The sequence below is a fragment of the Haliaeetus albicilla genome, chromosome 19, assembly GCF_947461875.1.
Source record: "Haliaeetus albicilla chromosome 19, bHalAlb1.1, whole genome shotgun sequence".
NCBI classification, from domain to species: Eukaryota; Metazoa; Chordata; class Aves; order Accipitriformes; family Accipitridae; genus Haliaeetus; species Haliaeetus albicilla.
Genome location: NC_091501.1, coordinates 23766650 through 23789247, shown reverse-complemented (window position 1 = coordinate 23789247; position 22598 = coordinate 23766650). Strand labels below are relative to the sequence as shown.

At 40.6% G+C, this 22598-nt stretch overlaps 1 protein-coding gene across 9 annotated transcripts in view; it reads left to right on the top strand.

Annotated features, from left to right (window-relative positions):
• Positions 1-22598, top strand: part of FAR2 (fatty acyl-CoA reductase 2) — a 149776-nt gene that overhangs the window by 37943 nt on the left and 89235 nt on the right. Inside the window, exons 1-2 of one of the 9 annotated variants that reach the window (XM_069806809.1) lie at positions 14783-14911; positions 17838-17969. The exons of 6 other annotated variants lie outside the window; for them this stretch is intronic. The gene's annotated coding sequence lies outside the window, so the exon portion shown is untranslated. Of the gene's footprint in view, positions 1-8224; positions 8247-14782; positions 14912-17837; positions 17970-22598 lie in introns of those variants that run through there. 2 more of the 9 variants (XM_069806814.1, XM_069806812.1) reach the window with 2 other exon arrangements.

Below are 22598 nucleotides of genomic sequence, written 5' to 3'. Positions count from 1 at the left end.
GCTCTCTCTATTCACAGCTCCCCAAAGGACACAGCTGGTGTGTTGAACTGTCTGCCCCGTTAACACTTCCTTGTCCTCTGCTTCTCACTCCAGGTTTGTTCCTCCTCCAGCTTACTCTGGAATCCCTCCAAAAACCCATATTTCTTGAACACCAGGCTCTTTTTTTGCCCAAAGGCTCCCCGTTTCACACCATGTCCCCCCAGTAGGCTACTATCCTCAGTCTTTGTCCACAAATTATTTTCTGCAGTATTATTCCTTACTGCTGCACATTCACAGATCCTCTTACTGTTTTCTGTCTGGGCTGTAAACAGATAACAAGAACCCTGGATTTACAGTAACTGGAGAATGTAGGTTAAGATTTTTCTTAATAGGGCAGGTTCCATCCTCTTATAGAAGCTGTAAGGGAATCAAAGCTCATTTGGCCTTTTGACCAAAGGTGGCCCCTTTCAGTCGTATAGAGAAAAAAAAAAAAAGGATGCAATGGGCATTTGGGACACATATGGGAAGAAATAATAAGCTCCTTCCTTTATTAATATGACAAATAATAACAAAAAACACTGCCTAAATTCAGATGTGTGGGGGGTCACTATGAGGGGTCAGTGTGGAGCTGAGTCTACAGTTTTGGGAATTTTTCTCTTTTCTCATCTCAGATGTCTTCTGTGGACCCCATTTACAGCTGTAGTTTGGGAATAAAGATGTAGAGGATCACATTTGCTTTGACTACCATTTTGTACGAGTTCTTTTTGCACTATTTCCCCTGGCTTCCCTCTGTTGCATATGCAGGATGCAGCCTGATTTTATTAATTGCCATCAGTATTTTACCTAACAATTTCTCAGCATCTTCAGCAACTCCAGCAGCTGTTTTCAGTTTCTCTATTTTCTCTGAGCAACTAAGAAAGAGGTTTTACTCGTAGTTGGGCAGCAACTAAGAAATCGTTTTGCCTATGTTTTCCAGAAGTTTCTTGCTTTACAGTGTTCCTAATATGTCAAAGGGAATGCATCTAAAACCACGTACATCCTCATTCCAGCCTGAGTTACTAGGTACTGAATGAATCCTGTAGAAAAATGAAATTCACCATAGCAGATCTTTCCTGCTCCATTTTCTCGTATTTGGTTTCCAACTGTCTCCTGGACTATTTCTGTGCATCTTTGATCAGATCCCTTAATTTCCCAGTGCCTAAATCTAAATTAAGTACAACACTATTTCTCTACCTTACAATGATGCAATGAGCTGAAAACTGGTTTGGATTACTTGGATTAGGAAAGAACAAAGTATAGCATAAGATAGTAAAAATCACAAACTTTTGTGGATTTGGCTTTGTGTAAGGTTGTCCAGAAAGTGTGCAATGAATAGAATTAGAGCCCAGTTATTGTAGGATCTAGTCTAGCAGAGGCCATTCTTGGAAGTAAAAGCCCATATCATGAGGTTAAATACAGCCAGCTATCTTGTACCTTTAACAGTTCACAAAGTAGATGGACATACCTTCCCTTATTCCTTAACTACAAAATTCCTCAGAATATGTGGGAAAGAGGGTGAAAATTTGAAGCTGTGGAGTGATATGAAATAATTTTAATGTAAATCTCATTCCAGCGTATACTGTTGCACTTCTTAACAACAAAGATGCATTTTGTGCATTTTAAAGTAATTTAATTAAAGTCTACCAAAGCTATTCAGGCTACCTGGGAACTCAGCTTTCATAATTTATTATGGTGCCATTTCTCTGCAGTCTTCTTTTGCTGAGAATCCAAGAGTTCTGAGTTTCAGCCATGCAGGTTTCCCACTTTACAGGGCTTTTAAGTGTCACATCTTTCCTGGTTTGACTTTGTGAAGAAAAGAAAAATGAAAGAAAAAAAAAAAAAAGTCAGGTCAGGCTGATGACCCAGGAAGTAGCATTTCATTGAAACTCCTGTATAGCTGCCCCTGGGCATGCTCTAGGGAAGCAGCAGATTCTCTGCATTTATTTTAAAAGTGGAATATTACAGAGCTAAGGGAAAAATCACTCAGGGGAGAAGGAAAGAGATCTGCAGAGAAGGAGAGAGAAGCCCAGAGCAGCAGAAGTGTGATGGCCAGTAGAAAGACAGAGAACAACCGAGATAACTAGTAAATATTTCAAAGCAAAGACAGAATATCTTTTCATTTATCTTTTACTGGTCAGGAAAATGTTTTCCCTTAAAAAAATTTCTCAGAACTACTCTGAAAAAAAACTTGCTGACCAATACCTTTTTACTTTTGGGGTTTTTTGACACATCAGAATACCTTCAGTTAAACCTCTTCTTTTATTTATATATTATCTATCTGAAACTCTCATTCATCTCAATCAACTCTCTGCTCTAGGTGAGACAAAACCTGATTTATTTCTTCTGTTAGCAGTTAGAGGTCAGTATTCCCTGGCAGTTTTGTTGATAGTATTATCTTTATATAAAAGATTTCCTATCTGCCAAATTCCCTCCCTCCCCCCTTTTTTTTTCTGCTTCAGTAAAAGACTTTTCCTTTTTAACATATGTGTTGAGTGTGGAGCAATGGTCCTTCATTCCCAGCTCTTGGTGAGAAGCTCAGGCAGAACTGTGGAGACAAACCTCCTTGAATGCCCTTTGGCTGAAACTGCCTTTCCCATGCGGACTCTGGGATGGTTTGTTGCCCAGAGGTCCTGGTTTCTTACTTTGTGTACCCTTTCCTTCTCACTTTTTGGCCCTTTTCGGGCCAGCGTCAGTAACAGTAAAGTAGTATAACGTCATCACTCTGCCCATGCATCAGAGGCACCTCAGAGTTAAGGGCCAAATAGTTCTTGCTCCTCATATATCCAGCAGGGAGAGATAGGAGTATCCAACAAGGAAAGTCAGAGTCTCTTTCCATCCTTTTTTCCTGTCTTTTTTTTTTTTTTTTTTTTTTTTTTGTTATTTTATTTTGGGGGCTGTCGCCATTACTGATCTTGAGGGAGCAAAGCAGAGCTTGCCAGGCAGCCGGGAGAAGGAGGAGCACTGGCTGCGTGTGCAGAGGAGCCACCGCTCATCACAGCTTCCCACAGAAAGCTGCATGGAAATACAACTGGAGTAGTAAGAGTAAATTTCAGGTTATCATTCTGATAAAACAGCACTTTAGAAAGACGGAAAAATCTGCTCCCAGCACAAAAAGAATAGAACATGCCAGCCCACAGGCCGTGGCTCTCAGAGAGTGAAGGCAAAGCCTTTTTCTTTCTTTATCAATCTCCCTGCTCGGACACTCCCTGATTTTAGTCATTCAGTAGCTATTTGGAGGCTTTTCTGATGGTGGAAAGATAAAAATATTTCATTTGGGTTTTCATAAGCCTGTCATTAAGCAGGCAGTGCTCCCTTGACAAGAAGGAATTGTTTTCTGGGGAGCAGGTTGAGGCAGGAGGCTGAGACATCTCAGGAAAGCCTCTCTGGCCAAAATAATTATTAGGCTCCATGGTAATCTATTGTCCAAAACCAGGATTTGTTGTACTAAGAAGCTAGGTGTTTGATTAGTGAGCTAAGAAAAAATGTACAGAAAAGTTGCGTAACTCCATGAAACTCAGTGGTTTTGAAGGTATTTTTATTTCTTTCTGGAAGGAGTTCTTTATGTAGCTTGGAAAAATTTGCTGCATTTATGTCCATCTATAATGTCTAAGTTGTTTTTGCCTTAAATACAGAATAATTTGTATTGAGTTTTGATTTTTTTTTTTTTCCCCATCATCTTCACAAGTGTTAATGAAGATGGTTTCTAAGGCCTGCACTGAGGGATATTTACCAGTGGTCAGCATACCATTTACAGCAAACTGAATGCTAGCACTGCAAAGAAACTAATGTTCAGCTCCCTTTCCCCCTTTTACGTGTTTGTTTTCTTCTTCCTTGTCTTTTTTGAAGGAAAAATGATAGGAAGTGTGGTTATAATCATAGTAATCAATGATTATAGAAACATAGAATGGTTTTTCTTCCACTTCTGGAAGTTTCTTTCTTCTTGCCCATCCCGAAGACAGTCTCGATATTTGCCTTTTACTGTCTATGGGTCTGTCCTCAGTCTCCATTACCTTCCCAAAATACTAGACTGTTTTCTCCTGATGACATCGGCAAGTTCATTTAGCCCCCTTGGATGCCTCCCATCCAGTCCCACGGAGCTGTGTAGATTTTCTGTGCCTGTGTCCCTCACTCCATCTTTCTCTAGCAGGGGTCATACTTCGCTCCCCCAGACTCTGCTGTGAGACACAGGCACCTGGGAGGTCTGAGGGCAGAACGTGCAAGCAAAGACTGTAAATTTATATTTTTCTACACAGACTTAGCAGAAATTTAGAATATTTCCTCTACTGAAGTTATGGTTTGCTATCCAAGTATCTGTGTATGGTCATCAGGACTTCAGTAATTAAGCAAGAAACAAAAGAATAAAGTGATGGAACCCCAGTTTCTCAGATCCCATGGCATTTTTTGCAAATAACCCAAGTTATTCTCCTCAAACTGGACAAGACTGGCTATTAATTCATCAGATTTTTTTGCAAGGTTGCCATTATACTGGAATGTAATGTGTGAGTTGCCACAGTGCATAAAAAAAAGGAAAGGAGAAGGTAGAAGGGGAAATGGGGAAACAAAAATCAAAAGGTAATTAGAAAAAGAACACCTCTTATGTTAAGTGTGCTTTCACATATTGTATAAAAATAAGCAATTTAAAATATTGTGAAGTTGCTCTAAAGAAGCTTGCAAAATGGAGAATTTTATTTGACCTTTAAGTTGCAGGAAACTGGAATTGGTTTTAAAAGGATTGTGATTTTTTTTATTTTTTTTTTTTTTTTTTTTTTACTTCCAAGGTGAAGACTTTTAGCTTAATCTCCCTTTGCATGCAGTTCTGGCTAATTTTACTTCTGAGATTGTGCTATGCCAGAAGAGTTCAGTGCTCAGAGCATCTCCTGCTCTAGGATTCTCCAGTCTCTGTGACTTGTATATTATCTGCCATGAGAGAGGAGACACTGCTCTGAGAGAATAAGCAGTGGATTTTATGAGCAACCTAAACCAATTTTACTTCCTACGCAGGCACTCCAAAGAAGTAAAGGGTTGACAGTGGGTAATAAAATGAAGTTTGGCCTTGTGGCATGGTGGTGAGAGAGAAGGAGGAGGGATGAGAAAAAGACAGATGCTGCTTGGTGATAACTGGGCAGAAGTGCTCAGGCTACTGAGAGTAAAATGTGAAATGGAGATGGAACCCAATGTAGTTTCATTTGTTTAGGCGAAGGCATTGTGATGTTATGATGCTTTCCCATGAGGGAGAGCCATGATGCTCTGTCTCATCTATCTCTGATAACAGTCAGCAAACCAGAGAGGTTTTAAAGAACAGCTTAAGTAAAAGATTTGTCTGGGAAAGATATATGAGGAAAAATTTAATATTGGAACACGTAGCAAGCACTGATTGAGATGCAATGAGGAGGAGGAGTAACAAGAGCTGATTTAAAACTCAGTATTTCCTTTCCTCAGGGAATCTGCTAACTTCAGCATTTATCTTTATGCTGGATAGAAATAAAAAAAAAATCTCATTTTTGTGCTAGAATGGAGGGTTATGAAAAATTTTGGTTTTCAAAAGGATGAGGGAGGGGGGGTGTTAAAAGACCAATTTGACATTACATCTTCCTGCATTGCTTTTGATGAGTCCTTGGAATGGCAATTCAGAGATGTCTTCGTTGATCGCTATGAGCTGGGATCACTGGCCAAGCACTTTTGTCCTGGTGAATCACATTTATGTGCCGCCTCCTCTGCGTCCAAAGAGCTCTGGCAGAGCGGAGGTCACAGCATACACCAGGATTTGCATGCGTGTGTGTCTCTTGGGAGATACAGTCCATCAAGAGGCCTAACTGATAGTGGTAATGAGAGCAAGACCTACGTAAGCTAGAACAGTCATTTGGCATAGTGGCAATACAGGTGGATGCAGATCAATGTCAAAATGAGACAAGATTGAACAAAGCGACAGATCCCAGTTGATTCTGAGTGACCTTGGCTCTAGAAAAAAACATTTTGCTTTAGGATTTTTGATGGAAAGAAATCTAAATATTTCAGTAAAATTATTGAAGATATGTCTGTAAACTAAAGAGAGAAAAGAAAAAAAAAGAGAGCAAAAATTACCCATCAATTCCTAAACTGGCTTCCCATGTAAGGCTAGCATCAGCAAAGTTGTTGTATGTTGTGACATGGTGGAATATTTTCATGTTGTGTGTAACAAGTTCAGGAGGCTGTGTATGCTCTCAAAGGAAAACCATGGCACATGTGGTGTTCTAGGTAGAAAAAGGAAAGTAAAATAGTTTATCGAAGCTTATTGAGGCAAAAAGTAGGTTTTATAGAGGGAGCAGCAGGACATGCTTTTTACAAGGGCTTGTAGCAGTAGGACAAGGCATAAGGCTTTAAACTGAAAGAAGGTAGATTTAGGTTAGATGTAAGGAAGAAGTTCTTCACTGTGAGGGCAGTGAGGCCCTGGAATAAGCTGCCCAGAGAGGTTGTGGATGCCCCATCCCTGGAAGTGTTCCGGCCAGGTTGGATGGGGCTTTGAGCAACCTGGTCTAGTGGAAGGTGTCCCTGCCCATGGCAGGGGGGTTGGAACTAGGTGATCTTTGAATGTCCCTTCTGACCCAAACCATTCTGTGATTCTGTTCTATGACATTATGCAACACTCTTATAGAGTTCAGGTTTAATTCGGCTATGTCATGAAGATCTCCAGAGCAGCAAGTGTACTTCATCCATTGTCTGCACACAGCCATCAGTTGTTACTCTGCAATGAATACTTCTGTAAAAGGGATATTTATTCATGTGGGATAGTATTTAATCAGGATCGTCTTTATGTAATTTTGAGGGAGAAAAGGCCTCCACAGTAGCATACAGAAATTTCTCTCTTCCTTGGCAGTCTATAAACCACCTGCTCTAGGAGTCACAATAACAGGAAAGAAAACAATTTGCTCCTTTCAGGTGTCATGCTGCAAAGATACCAAACTGATATTTGATTATTTTTTGTTCAGCCTGTGGGCTAAAGTGACTCCTGCACAAGAAATGGAAGTTATGGTGGATATGGAATACAGAAGTGCAGACAGGTCAGAGCTGGTTCCTCAATACACAGCTTTCCCCAAGCGGACCAGCATTCAACCAGCTGCCGGGAGCCCCATAGGAAGCAAGGGCCCTTCCAGGGTCTCTTGAGTGGGGAGGTTCCCCACGCCGATGGGTGGAACAAAGAGGAGACCCAGGTTGGAGATCACTGAGCTCCTTTCTTTTTGAGGTGGTTCATGCCCTTCTCCCATCTTCTTCCCTACAATCCCCTGAGAGTCAAGGGAGGCTTGTTTCAGTAGGAGATTAGTAGCTACTTAGTCTGTTTTCTTGGGACTGTGGGTTAAGGTCCTTACATAAAAAGAGCTTGTCGCTTTTACTGGGTCTTGACTGTGTCAGTATTATCCTTTGTAAGCGGGAGGACACGTTACATGAGCAAAACATACGTATTTTCACTTGTAGTTTACTAAGCTTTTCAAGAAAATATGTTGGATACAGCTGAGATAAGTGTATCCTCTGTGGGGAGAGAAAGTAATTTTTATTTTTATCCTGAGTTTCTTCTGCTTTTTTGCTGGACTGACTGGTTTTGCTCTAGGATAGGGCATGAGGAAGAACTACAGCCTGAAATCTGCTTGCTCTGATATGTGGAGAACATCAAAGCATCATATTAGGCTATTTCAGTGAAAATGAAGATACAATAAACTCTGGAATAAAGGGGCTCTTTTTCCCAGGCATTAGGAAGGGAGTGCTAAATTGTCTTAATAGATTGTATTGTATGCATAGTAGTTCTGCTCTCACAGGCTGAAACCTGAGTTGATGAAGTTGTTTTGTGATAAAGTGACTCATCTTTCCATTCAGCTGCAAATTAACAAAAATGCTAAACCCATTGCGCAAAGAACAGGCTATATCTTCTAGAAATAGCTGTCAAATAAAAAGCTGGTCATGTTGCCTCATCTTAGCTATTGTGTCAACTTGTCTGTAGCTGTTGCAATTCTTCTCCTGTGTTTTATAGCATGCTGTGATTGTGTGTCCAATGTATCTTAGAGCCGTTTTATTTCCTAATAACTAATGGCTTCTCTACTTCCTGCAAACCTTATAGTACCTCCCTTAGAGCAAACAGGAGGGACTAGCTGGTCCCCATCCAATGCTATAAAGTTTCCCATGTTGCTGGAGTTTGGCTGACTTTCCTGAGTAAACTAACTGCATGCAGATAAACTTCTGCAGGAGCTGATTTTTTTCAGGTAAGCCCTGTTCCTAAATCCTTGCTCTGTAAGTGATGCTAGACCTTCTCTTCCATGCTGGGCTGGATTCTCCCTTTTAAGTGATCCCCCTAGTTCTCAATTCTCCATTTCCATCTCCTGAGCTGGGACTCTCTCACAGAAGCAGTGGATTAAGGCTGATGGTGGTTACCGGGGCTCTGTTTTACTTCTCCTTGCCTGGTGGCCATGGAGGATCTGTTCCTATTATAAGCTTCCCGGTTCAGAAGACAACACTGCAGGTTGGGCTGAAGCATAAGTAAGGGGAAAGAAAACAAGGGTTTTGAAGGGGAATAGCAAAGTATTGGCAAGACACCCACGAGGAGTTGGAGTGATGGCCTGAGATTATTCAGGTGAGACTTCATGCAAATCCTGGGGAAAGTTGCTTGTAACTGTAATAATTGTTAAATTTTAAAATTGGAGTACTTCCTAAAAAAGGTAGATTAAATGTTCCTGCCAAGAGGCCAGAGTTTCACAGTGTGAAGGCCTTGGCAATGATACAGACAAACGAATTCTTGCTTATTCCTGCCCCTGCCTCTCATCCCACCACTGTCTCACAACGCCCTCAGTGGTGCTGACACAACTCTTTCTCAAGCCACATTGTAAACTAGTCCAGTGAATTTGTTTAATTCACAACTTGATCCTGCAGGAATTCTTCCTGTACAAGTGAAGGGGCAAGAAAAATATGGCCTGAGCTGCTAAAGGTATTTCTAAAAAAAAAAGGAAAGCTGCTGCCGAAACCTCTGCGTTTAGCCACAGTGCAACTCCAGAGATTCATGAAAGAAAGCAACTGAGGATCAGCGATGGTTTTCCCTTGTGAAATGCACTGCCTCGATTGTCTCAGTCTTACTGTCAGAACTGAAGAATGTTGCAATTAAGGCTTATGATTGTACACATTAGGCAAATAAATTGGCCCAGGCTCAGCCTCGGAGTTAAACTTCAGGTATTGTAAATTTGGAAGGACCAGCCTAATATAAAAAAATTGTTCCTGTAGTGTAAATATGATCTAAGAGCTTCGGTATCACCTGTGGGCATCTGTGCTATATAGTGATTAGTGGCACTAATAGATTCTATGGAGCAATTTGGCACCTGGCAAACCTGACATCTCACAGCCAGCTGGAAAGCCTGGCAGTGCAAAGGTGCCTTTCTTCTGCTTCCCCTTGCAGTTCATCATTTGTCTCTTAGATCATAGATAGTAGTTTTAATTTTCTGTCACTGTTTCTAAGGATGATCTACTTCTATGAAATACTCAGTTTAAGTTCTCTCTCTCCTGCTAAACACTATGACTTTTTAACCTGAATTTGAATGCTGAAGTTTTCTGAAGTGCTTGAAAATCTAAAAAAACCCACCTGACTTATTCGTAAGAAAGTCCAGTCTCTTTAGAAGCAGTCTCTTTATGCTGTTTGAGTTTTGGGTACATAGGATCACTATGTTGCATTTATTCTTCAGCCCCTCAACTTGTATGTCTTGACAGCAACCTCTTTATCCTCTGTGTTATTAGAAGATTTCAACTAGATCAAATAATTTGCAAGTAAGTATCATCTAAATTAAATGTTTTTCTCCAAGCACAGATCACCTACTGTGTGCCTGCTCTATCTATGGTTAAGCTTCCTTGTGTCAAAAGACACATACTACATTCACAGGCATGATTTCTTTCCCCTCTGGTTATTTAGGATTGTATCTCTTGCAGGACATCTCTGCCATTTGGTTGTTAAGATCCAGATTTCTTGGTGTAAGATCAAAGAGTATGGATGTGGTGGCAAAACCATTAAATCTCCCCAAGCCTACATTGGCTTCCAGTGCAGAATGACGCTGCCTCAGTGCAGTGTTTTCTGTGGCTTCAAACACCCTTCTGATAACATGAGGTCATACCATTTCTCTGACTGCCACCTTTTTTCTCTGGTCATCCTATTGGAAACGGGTCAAGCAAGGGAATTGGCAAAAATTGTAACAGAGAGCCTCTGTAGGCTGTGAGTACTCAGCCAGGAAAAATTATCAGGAAGCCAAATATGCTGAGTTTGGGGCTGTTTTGCAGTGCCAAGGGGAAAAAAAGCTTCTCCTAAAATAGGATTTTATACTACAGAGATTTCAAGAAATAAAATTTTGAGCAGAGTGAAACACCTCTCCTGTTTTGCTTTGCTTTCACAAGTAACAGAGTGGTACCACTTTTACACTGTTAAACTGGAGAGAAAAAATGGTTGCTACTACCTGTAGACATGTATGTTTGTTCTTTACTGCTCTTTTCCCAAAGAGGTGTAATTGAGCGGGAGCTTTACTTTGTGTGCTCATTTTAGTAGGTATCTCTGTATTGCAGGAAGCGTCCTGCCTCAAAGACTGGTTTTTGGCAAGGTCAGTGTGTATTTTGGCTGTTAATAACACAAGATTTTTCTTTCTTGTGGCAAGCCTAGTGCGGATACATGCTACTTATTATGTCGCCGCCCAATTAAGCTGTGTATTTTGGCAAAGAATTTCCAGCCTGGCAATCTGCATGTACCTCACTTCAACCCTTCTTAATAGGACTGTTATCTGGACCAAAGATTAGCGGTAAAAGAATGCAAGATGGGGCAGATCTAACAAACGTTGCAAGGCTTGGAGGTGAATTATTTGTGTCTGAAGAATCAGGACAATGCAATTGGAGATACCTTCAAGAGAATGTTGCACCTTTTGGCTACAGTTTAGAGACGCAGGGACTGATAACAGTTTATTTATTGAGAGGTAGCCTGCTATGCACATATGTTGTTGTTACACTAAGTCACTTGATGTTTATTTTCACAGCATCTCTGGGGTTTGGGCTGAGGACAGACTCTGGACCTGTGTGGGACTTTCAAAGCATTGCGAATATCCAGGACCGGAGAGACCTGACTTAAGATGCAAATCTTTTGTGTTCTGCTCGGCACATATTAATTAAGAGGGGGTGGTTCAGCTTCTTCCGAATAGCAAAATTTTAAGTACACCAAATAGAGAGATGTAAGATAGAGTGAGTCTACTTTGGGTGTCTTAGTGCAATGGACCTAAAAGCACCAAAGCACCTTGGTAGCGTTTCAGTTTCAGAACTAGTAACATTTGCTTGATATTTATAACTTCAGACTGTGAGGTTTCTCTCCAAGATCATGAGGTCATGCAAAAGTCAAAAAAAGCATCATTTCTTGGAAAATATAATTTAAAAATTATAAACAGGAATTGAGTCAAAAGTTATTTTTTCTTAAATGATATGGATAAATCCTTCCTTTTAGAAAGGTCCTCAGTGGCCCTTTATTTCTATTGTTATGTTTGATCACACATTAATGTTTATGTAGTCACAACACCGCTAAATAACTTTACCTTGGAACATAACAATTTCCTGTCTCTACAAGAGAGGAAAAGGCTTAAAAAAACCTCAAACACCCCTCCACCCCCCAAAAAAAACCCCAAACCAAACCCAGTCGGGAGTCAGCAACACTCTGTACCTGTACCTGAGCTTGAAATCACTGGCGCACAATAGTACAGCATTTGCTGCAGTGTTTTATACAAGCATAATGTAATTAATTGACTTGCATCTATTTTGAGATGCTGCATCTCATGTATATTTTCTTACTAACTTTCTGAAACATCAGTAGCCACATTGATGTTAAGAGAAGACTGCTATCAGAAAGAAAACTGTCACATTTCGATGGACAGCTAGCTGTAGGGCTTAGCACATCCATAGATTGGATGCTGCATGGAAAAATCTAGGAGCACACCTGACTTCACCTGAAACATGTCATATGCCTTTGCATATTTATTTCTGTACTTCTCTGTGCTATGTGAAGCTATGCTAATATACCAGGTTTGTGTGGTCTCATGCATTTTGAGGACAGGTACACGTTAATCAATCCAGAGGCAGTACCACTAGGTAGGCTGTACAGCTTGACATCTTCCTGCCTGAAAGGCAAAGATCATGGTAGTGGCAGGAGGATGGCTGGGTGCTGGTCCACAGGGTTGTATTACATGAGCCGTGTGAAGTCAGCACACGTATCTTGCTTTCAGGATGTAGTCCTGGGTCTGTAACTAAACTAATTTAAAATTATTCCAAAATTTAAACTGTGAGTTGGCTTTAAGAGGACTGTGTGGGATTCTCTGGAAATAGGAAGAATTTCTTTATTTTATAGATCATGGTAGGGTGAGGGAAGCCAGTGTTGCAAAACTTGTGGATGTTTTTCTTTACCAGATAATTAAGGTTTTAACTGCTAGTCACTGGAGAGAAAAAAAAAAAAGAAAAAAGAAAAAAAGAAAAAAAGTAATGAAAAAACTATTCAATATGGGAGCATGTAAATTTTGAATGCAGAGCTTCTTAAGGACAAGAAGGTAATTTGTGATTCAAGAAAACACGTGTGCTAATTTGAACCTGGCAATGATTACAACAGGATTATTCAAGTGCTTTAAACTTAACTCAAACTTTTCTTGAATGTTTAGAACCAAATCATCATTGCATTACTTCTTTCCATTCCCTCCTTGTGTTTCAGTGCACAGAGGATGTATTAGATGACATTAGTACAGCCTGACCATCCTTTTCTGATGCTGCACTTAGGTTTTATTCAATGCTGGATTTTTTTGAACTTCTATAAATGTGCCTTGTCATCTTTAATCAGCTTGTCTTCTAAATACTGGAGAAGGGGGGGGAAGAAAAAAAAAGGTCCCTGTACGTGGAAAAGGAGGAAAAATTTTCTCTGTGCCAGCCAAGAGGCATTTTCTATTTACATTTTATTGTCACTTCTTTCTGGAGAAGTGTGTTTCAAAGGCTCCCAGTGCTGCAAAGCTCTCTGCTGCCTCATTATTCAGAGCCGCTGATGTGCTGAGCAAAGTTCCTTAATGCAGCTTTGGGTAACTCTAGAGAATTCTCTTTAGTTTCCTCTTCCTGCTCTTTTCTCTTTATCTGAAGAGTAAATGTTTGTGTTTCTTGGAGAACTTTGGGGAGAGAAATCTGCAGACTGTGCTGTGCTACCTACCTTTCACAGAGACTGAGTGAGGAGATTTAAGGAGTATATTTTCCTTACAGTTTGTGAGAAAATATAATTTGCAAGGGTATTATTTTGATCTTCTAGGTTGGCTTCTTCCACATGTAATCATTATTTCCCCCCTGAATCCACAGTTTAGTCTGTGTGCTCTTGAGTGAGAGGAATAACTGTATGACAAAAAACCCAACCCAAACAACAAACCAAACCCACCAAAAACCAAAAAAAAAGACCCAACAAAAATTTTTAAAGACTTTTTTTATTTACATATGCACATGATACTAATGAAATTGCAGTACTGCGACAACTATTTTGATCAAGTTATTGTATTTTACAGCATTTATGGTCCTTTTTGCTGTTGTGGTCTTTGGCTTGTGAAATGGATGTTACTTCTGATCCCTGTTCTAATATGACCTAAACAATTTAAAAGAACTGAACACAACTCATAAAAAGAGCAAAAAAGTGGCTGCTTGTCACTGTATCATTAACTCTAATTCATTAACAGCCCCTGTGAATTGCCTTGCTTCTAGTAATGGGAATAATAAAATACACACCTACTTTGTTTCTCTGGGGTATTTCAGAGATCATTAGTTAATGTGTATAAAACAGGGTATGAGCGAATACACTAATTCAATAAAAGAGAATTTTTAACAGCAAAAGGGAGGGATAAACATTGCTATGTTGTGTGTGCTGTGACTGTGTTTGCTATATTACTGATTTATATATATACAAATCCAGAAAAAATATTTCTACTCTGATAACTTCAGCTGTGATCAGAGACGTATTCTGACTGGTACTATTGCACTTGCATAGTTCCCATCCCAAAGAGCTTGGGATGCAGCAAATCTGTAGTCTCTGCTGGAGGCATACATGTTTCAGAATATTGCATCTATCCCTGTATTTTAAAACAGCACACTCAGGCCTGCTTAACATTTGCTTTTTGGTTTTATTTGTTTTCTCAGTCTGTTTATCCTGGTAGAACAGGGAGAGATGTACTAATTAGAAGAGTCGGAAATCCTTAAAACCATCTGATGAGGATCAGGAGATAGCAAAACTACCTCCTGAGAGTAACTAAAATCTCAGAAATTAAGTAAAGATAATATTTAGTGTCAAGAGTGCAGTCAGTTGAATTATGAAATATTTTGTGAAAATGTTCTCACTGTTAGTAGAGTGAGATCTGCTTGCTCATAGCTGGGTTTCAGGTAAGGGAAGAGCTGATGGGGGTTAGAAAAAGAAGGTTTAGTATATTTAGAAGAGCAAATAAGACTGTGATTTCTGTGTTTTGTTCATACCTTCTTATGAACTGCACCTTTAAACTATATCTCAAAATATTATGGCTGTCAGGTATCAAGAAATGAGAGGCTCTCAGTCCATTTACTACTGAACTAGCTCCTGCTTGACCAAAGCCTATCTTCTCTGCAAGCTTCGATCGGCACCTGTGTTAGCAGACTCCATTGCCGCATAGCCACAGCATGCCAGTTGGCAAATTCTACGAGAAATTTTACAAGGCACATGAGGAGACCCTTGTAAGTTGTTTTTCATTTCTTTCAGCTATAGGTCTCAGTCTTAAGGAAACTATTTTTTGGAAGAGTTCAGTTTCCACATCATCAGTGTTGAAGATCGCTAGGCTATTACCCAGGAGTAATTTGGCTCAGTGTGTTCAGAGATCACAGAACTACTGTAAGTTTTAAGCTGCTGTGAGTAATTCTGGGCATAGCACGGTGAGGAGGTCTCTTGGATTTGCACACTTAGTTCATTGTGAGATGTAGGCCTACTGGTAGAAGCTGAATGGGAATTCCTCCATAAACAGACTGACTCAGATACTAATCACAGAGAGTCCTACAAACTCCTCTCTTGGGTTTTTTTTTGGTTTTTTTTGTTTTTTTGGTTTTTTTTAAAAAGAAGCTACGTTTTGCAGTCTCATCTTTCTCTTTCTGTTGGTAGCAGTTAGCATCCAAGATATGTTCACCCTCAGCCTACCCATGTTGAGATGATTTCCTTCATTTTTCCACTTTGATCAAACACTGGTTTACTCTGTCGAAAATCCTAGCAGCTACCTTGGAGCTACCTGTCAACACACACCACTTGTTTTCATATGGCTGGTGAAGCTTCTGGCTTAGCTGGGCTTCTTCTGTATTAGCTGTTCAAGTTTCCAGGGAAGGAGGCTTTCTCCACGTGCTGTGTTTGTTGATCCCAAGGAAAAAAACTTCCCAACTCTTAGGATGGCACTTGCTGTCAGAAGGGGCAGAGGCAAAACTAGTAGTCCCGCTGTGCACATGTAGCCTCTGAAGCTCTTCATCCCCTGGCCCCAAGCTATCCTACAGCCTTGGGAGGAGCAGCAGGACTCAGCTGTGTGTTGTAACCCCATGCTTCTCTTGTCTTGCTAGAAGCAATAGATCAAGGATTAAAGAGGTTGGGAGTGCATCCCCGCAGGGACGGTCGGACAAAGCAGGGGGAAAGTCTACTTGGAACAGTGAGGTGTAATGGCAGGCAGAAATACCGCTCAATCTCTCTGAAGCACCTTCTGTCATATTGACTTCTGTCTTAAGAATTAGTATGCTTTATATTTTTTCTGCATTATATATAAAGTCTAAATTCTTTTTGCTGTTGCGTTTCCTCACCCTCTCTTCAGAAGCAGGCAAGCCCCATACCGGTGTCTCCATTGCCCCCTCCCAACGCTCCACGCATGGGTCCTCATAGGATGAAGTGGCCTTCTAGATTCTCCTCGCAGTCATTTCTGTGCGTTTTCAAAGGGAGAATGCGATGTTTGTCAGTCGATCACATTTGCGCAGCGAGAGTCACGACATGGCAGCAACCTGCCAAACTGGAACAGCTGGAGCTCTGCTGCTGTCGCTGCCTTGGTGTGTATGCCCTTAGGCTGCCAGTGCGAGGTTGTTATTTTAGTGCCAAGGACTCTGGCAGTAAATATGGCAGTGTGTCACGGTTCTGAATCAGGTAGTGCCAGAATTGTCTTCAACAAAACAGGGAATTATTGGAGAGCTGGTCACTGATGCGGATTTTCTGGCTTGGTGCAGAATAAGCCAGCTAGCAGCATGCGCTAAGCAGTGTAAAATTCCCTGTGGACTTCCTGGAACAAAATATGCTTTGGCTGCGTTTCTTCCCTTTCCTAAAGGGCTTGATCCTGCTCTGTCTGCTGAGAACTTTACTTGACAGGAGAATTTTTGTGTAGCAGAAGCCTGGATAGCTTCTGTCCTATTTCAGTAGCTGGACAGAACATATAAGACTGCTGCTGTTGTCTGATGGATTGCCAGGTGCCATCAAATGCTCTAAGCGTGAACAATAGAGCAATGTGGGAGAAATGAAAAAAAGAAGTTCTTTTTGTTTGTACTTAGCCTATCTGAGTTTTGACGCAATGATGACATAAAAGGCAAAACTGTGGTATTTCCATCCACTATGCTCTCTTTTAGGTTTCAATATAAAAAGAAGACTTGATGGTGTCTTAAATCTTTGGTTTTGAAAACATATTTCTGTATTTATAAATGCTTTCCTGTGAAATTGATAGTATGGACTCTCACATCCATCTGGTCATCCTTTTAAGACAACTTCTCATGGTGGGAAATATTCCAAGCATTTTTGTCTTTCATCCCCAACCAAGGCAAGAGTAGGGTTCTAGACTGCGCTTCTTAATAAAACCTGAGTATAATAATGCTCAGACTGCTGAGCTTAGCTTTCTATTGGAAAGAAAAAATAATTACCATTATTTAATTAACCTTAAATCTGAGTCTGAACACAGCAGGTAATTTTTTCCACTCTGTTAGATCTGAGATCAAAAGTGTGAAATTTCATTTTAGCTTGCTGTCACAGGACTGCTAGACTTCTTAGTATAGTCACCACATTCTTCTGTTAAGCACCATACACAATGCTACTATAATATCTGAGCTCATCAAGAGGTTTCACTGACAACGTGACAAGAGCTTCGCAGCTGATAAGTAGTTTCCTCTGCCTTTTAGGGGAGGTATTAGCAAATTTGGACATTATGGAGGGATGGAGGAAAAGGAATTTTTGTTCTGTTACAGCCTGTAAAAGTTTACAAGAGGTATTCTATAGCCACTAGCCTGTAAAGGATAGTCATGGTCTTGACCCCAAAATGGTTGTGGCTCAAGGAAAACACAGTTAGCAGATTGTTGCACCTACAACCGAAAAATGGTTTTCTGTGCATGTACAAACACAAGTATGTGTATACACATTACTAAATAAAAGTCTTCTTCAATAGAAGCCTATACACTTTGGAAAATCCAGACAAATTGCATGGGGGACTCGGGTCATCAGAAACTGGAGAGAGTGAATGTCGTATACATTTTAATCCCTACGGCTTTTTTTTTTAATGCAGCTTGTATCCTTCAGTCATTTATTAAATACTTTGCATTTGTTTTGAACAAAAATATGTATGTATTCTGATAAATCAGCACAGGACTACAAAGCTACTCATCTTTTCTATATACAGCTTCTACCAGACAGCTGTAAAAAAAAAAGTTGTAACAATAGGAAGGTAGCATGGCTTGGAGAAGCAGTCGTTAATGACCATTAACACGTTCCTGGTATGTTGTACTCAGTTTGTTCTTTTGCTGTTTTCTGTATTTTTTAGGTTTTGTTATGAAAACATATACATGCAGTTCCATTTGATTTCATTAAGACTTTTAAGCGTTGTGGTTATGTATTTACCCGGTAAGAGAGCTGGATGGAAACTACTCTGACAGTAGAGGAGGGAGAATTACAGGTAAAGGAGGAATCCCTCAGGAAGGTAGTCTCTCCATCATTACATGACATAGATTTGCTTACCAGATAATGCTCTACTTGGATCAATATTACTGCTGACTCAAAATCTTGAGTGAAGACCATTCTTTATATAGCGACAGTGCCTTTGTGCAGAACACGTTTGCTGCAATCACATGAATATTTGCATTTCTACTATCAATCACTACTGTTTTTTTCATTTGTTACAGAAATGCAGTCAGATTTTAGATACTTTCAGTTTTAGTTACCCAGTCTATTTTGGGGTCACTAAGGGATGGTTTTCTGTGAGTGTTGGAATGTGGAAATCGGGGGGAGGTAGCAGTCCTGCTGCTGCTGTGTTTCACAGCAGCTGAGCTAGCTCAACTGTTCCAAAAGTGGGGCTTGAAAAAAACACCAAAACACTTCAGTCTCCTGCTACCCTCAAATTGTATACAGGTATTCTTAAACTGGATCAATCATAGAATCATTTAGGTTGGAAAAGACCTTTCAGATCTTTGAGTCCAACCGATAACGTAGCACTGCCAAGTCCACCACTAAACCATGTCATTAAGCACCACATGTACACATCTTGTAAATACCTGCAGGGATGGTGACTCAACCACTTCCTGGAGCAGCCTGTTCCAATGCTTCATAACCCTTGGAGTGAAGAAATTTTTCCTGATACCCAATCTAAACCTCCCCTGGCTTAGCTGGAGGCCAGTTCCTCTCATCCTATCACTAGTTAGTGGATAGATGAGACCAACTCCCACCTCCTTTCAGGCAGTTGTAGAGAGCGATAAGGTCTCCCCTCAGCCTCCTTTTCTCCAGACTAAACACCCCCAGTTCCCTCAGCCACTCCTCATAAGACTCATGCTCTAGACCCTTCACCAACTTCGTTGCTCTTCTCTGGACACGCTCCAGCACCTCAGTGTCTTTCTTGTAGTGAGGGGCCCAAAACTGAACCCAGTACTCGAGGTGCGACCTCATCAGTGCCCAGTACAGGGGAACAATCACCTCCCTGCTCCTGCTGGCCGCACTATTTCTGATAGAGGCCGGGATGCCGTTGGCCTTGGCCACCTGGGCACACTGCCGGCTCACATTCAGCCGACTGTCGATCAACACCCCCAGGTCCTTTTCCACCAGGCCGTTTTCCAGCCACTCTTCCCCAAGCCCAAGCAATTCTACAGGCTTGTTGTGACCCAAGCGCAGGACCCGGCACTTGGCCTTGTTGAACCTCATACACTTGGCCTTGGCCCATCGATCCAGCCTGTCCAGATCCCTCTGTAGTGCCTTCCTACCCTCAAGCAGATCAACACTCCTGCCCAGCTTGGTGCCTCCAAATCCAACTCTTCCCACAAATACCGTAAATTATAGTGCCACTGTTTTTGATGAGGGGCAAGAACAAGTGGTGGAAAAGGACAGAAAATCTTCAAATACTGTGCTAAGAGATGGCGGATGCTAATACAAAGTTATCAACTGAGATATCTAAAAGAAAATAAAGGTGCCAGACCACCCTGATACCACAGAGAGATTTGTAGACTTTTGACTTAATCACTGAGAGAACCTCCCTTTCACAATGCTGAGATGCAGTGTGATCAGTGTGCAATGGGTATGGCAAGGGTTTTGATTTAGGGGTTTGGGAAAGGACTGCTGGTTGTAGAAATCCCAATCACAGCTAAAGGAGAAAGAGCAAGGTGATAATGGCTGTGAAGAGTGAGTTAGTGGAAAGAGAAGGGGAAGGATCGCCTGCAGAAATGCTCTGATGTAGGATGTCTGCATATAATTATTCTAAGGCAGAGCAAAAACTCTCTTCTAGTCCTCATCTATGCACAGCACCTAAGCTTTGATCTTGCAACCTGCTCAATGGCCTTACAAGAACTAGCTCTAAGCTAAAAAAAAAAAAAAGGGACAGTGGCACAGTCACTGCCCTGCATAACACAGAAAGCCTGCAGAAGCCGTTCCTTTGATGTCTTTGGGAGCTGCTGTTCTTACCAGTAAGCTACCTAAACAGGAGTAAGGCAGAATACATCCATTTTTGAACTACTGAGAAATATTTGTTCTTTAAAATCCCATATCACATATGTAGGTATGTCCTTAGCACAACTGCCCCGTCTTAGCAATAAAACACTTACAGGCTTGTTTTCTTCAGTTTCAGAAAGAGCATAGTGAGACTGAGAGAGACTAAGAGGTTTCACTGAAAAATCAAGAGGCTGCTCCTGGATGTCATTATATCGGTGGCCCTTCTGCTTCATTCATTCTCCTCTAATTCTTAACGGTGGTCAAACAGTTTGGACTACTTAAGAGAGTCAGCTGATCTGTGAAGCTGTACAAGTAATGCTTAAGCAACGATCAAATCTTGAAATTCAAGTTTTTTGCCCTACATCTGGGTCTTGATCTGCAGGCAGATCTCTAGCCCAGGAGCCACAACTCCCAGTGCTTTCCAAAGGATCAAGAGTTCCTATCTCCATGTAATGTAACATTCAGCAGTTCGCAGGATCTGGCTGTGCACGCTGCTGGTTGTCTCTAGCTCTTAATTATGCTGTCACACTGCACTGTCTCTTTAGATTTAACTGTTATAAATTGAAATGGATTGCAAAACTGGTGTCATTTTTCAAGTCATGAAGGGTTTCCGGGAGCAATGAGAGTTTCTCCTTGCTTGTTGCTACTTGGGTATGCTGTTATGGAATTGAGTTGGTAATGTTGGCAAACAAAAAATGACTTGAAATATATTAGCTTGAGAAAAGTGATTTAACCTTCAGGCTGCTAGCAACAACATTTATATTTGGTGTAAATTGCTTGGAGCAAAATCTCTTTTGTAAAGAGGATTATCATCAGGAGTTCAGTCTGGCTGTGAATGTGCCCATCTTTGAATCACAGGATTTTATTTCTTTGCACTCTATTAGCATCTATAGTGCCTGTACAAAGGATGGATTATGGCCTTCCTTTTAATTCTGTAGCTAAGTGAGAGAAGGTTCATTTTTGCCAGTTTGTTATTGTTAGTGCTATTAAATAACTATGGAAGTTATCAAACCATGAGGATCTTTTACTTTGTCTCTGGATCAGCCATTTTAACATCCTCTTTGCTTCATTTTCTGCCGTCAGTGAAATCTCCCCTATCTCTTTCCAAACATCATGTACTGCACAAATCTTTGTGCCTAAAGACCTCTGAAAATATATTATGTAACTTCAGTGCATCATTGCTGGTATTATCTGCTGGTTTGCGTTAGCAGCACTGCTGTCAAAAATGTTGTACAGTGTTGAACTTATAGCCTTTTTCTGTTCTGAGTCACTGTTATTTATCACTGAAAACGCAGAAAATCTTTTAAATGTAAAGGCTCAAATCTAAGCTAATTCATGTTAATCCCAGCTGAAACGTTGGTCATTGCAGTGGAACTACCCTGATTGTGAGTTTGGCCCAGTAAATCAAATCAATGGAGCCGAGTGACATAAACTTCCTCCCAGTGTTACTGAGAAGCCAGGAGTTAAGTCACTATGATGAAAAGCAGGTCACTTCTTCAGCTATTGCTAGCGTGCATGGTGTGGGACTCTGCTCTGTGACTCGTAAGGCCACAGCACGCTTTATTATTTCCAGATGTCCTGGGGCTAAAAATAATCTGTGAAATCTCTGAAGCAAAGCCTGGTGCTCAACAAAACCTTGATATCCACATAAAGTATCTTAAATGACAGAGCATACACAACTAATGCACCTGCATGCACCTGAGATTTCACCGCGAATTGACAGACACTGTTATATCCCATGTTTCTAGTGCCAGCACATAAATGAAACATGTACATGCATATTGCATTTTCCTTTGTCTCTTTAATTTTTATTCTTTAAGCATGGAATGGAGCATTCTGCTACTTCAGGAATCAGAAGGTTGGAAAGTTGCTTTGTTTCAGACTGGACTTCGCTCTATAGGAGGTGGTGTGTAGGTTGAATTTGTAACACTATTCTTACCTCTTCATCCATGTACACGCTCTCCTCGGATTATACTGATTTGCTTCAAACCATACAATTGTATATATGTTAGCGTTGGAGGAAAACTGCTCCTTCTTCAAGTATCCACCTCTACTGGCCACCAAAGTGAAGAGATCGGGTGGTTACTGCTGCAGTCATAGTCACGGGATTATTTACTTGCAGATGATTAACTAACAAGAAATTATACACAGATGCTTTCAGGCAAAGAAAACATATTAGAAAGAATTGCCTTTATGTATTGTAATTACATGCGTAGTTTGTGGAGTCTCTGTCACACATCCTGAGGCAAAAAAATAAAAAAGAAAATAATTATATGAAGATACATTGTTGAGGCATCCCCAGTGTTCAGTCCATTTTAAACTCATAAAATAATTAATAGACTGAGGAAGCAAATTGATGAGATTGAAATAGTCTGTGACCACTTTATATTGCTTCATCTGACCTCAGCTGTACAAGTACTCTGAAGCGACAGAGGAATTTTTCTTTCTCTGCATGTCCCAGGTTAATTATGACTCCTCCAGAATCCTGATTAGACTGTCTTATGTATGATTGTATATTTGTACCCAGGATTAAAAATTTATATTCAGAAAGTGGCCAAAAATTATTTTATCTTAAAGGACTCTTGGTGTCTGTAACTTTTTTTCAAAAAATGTT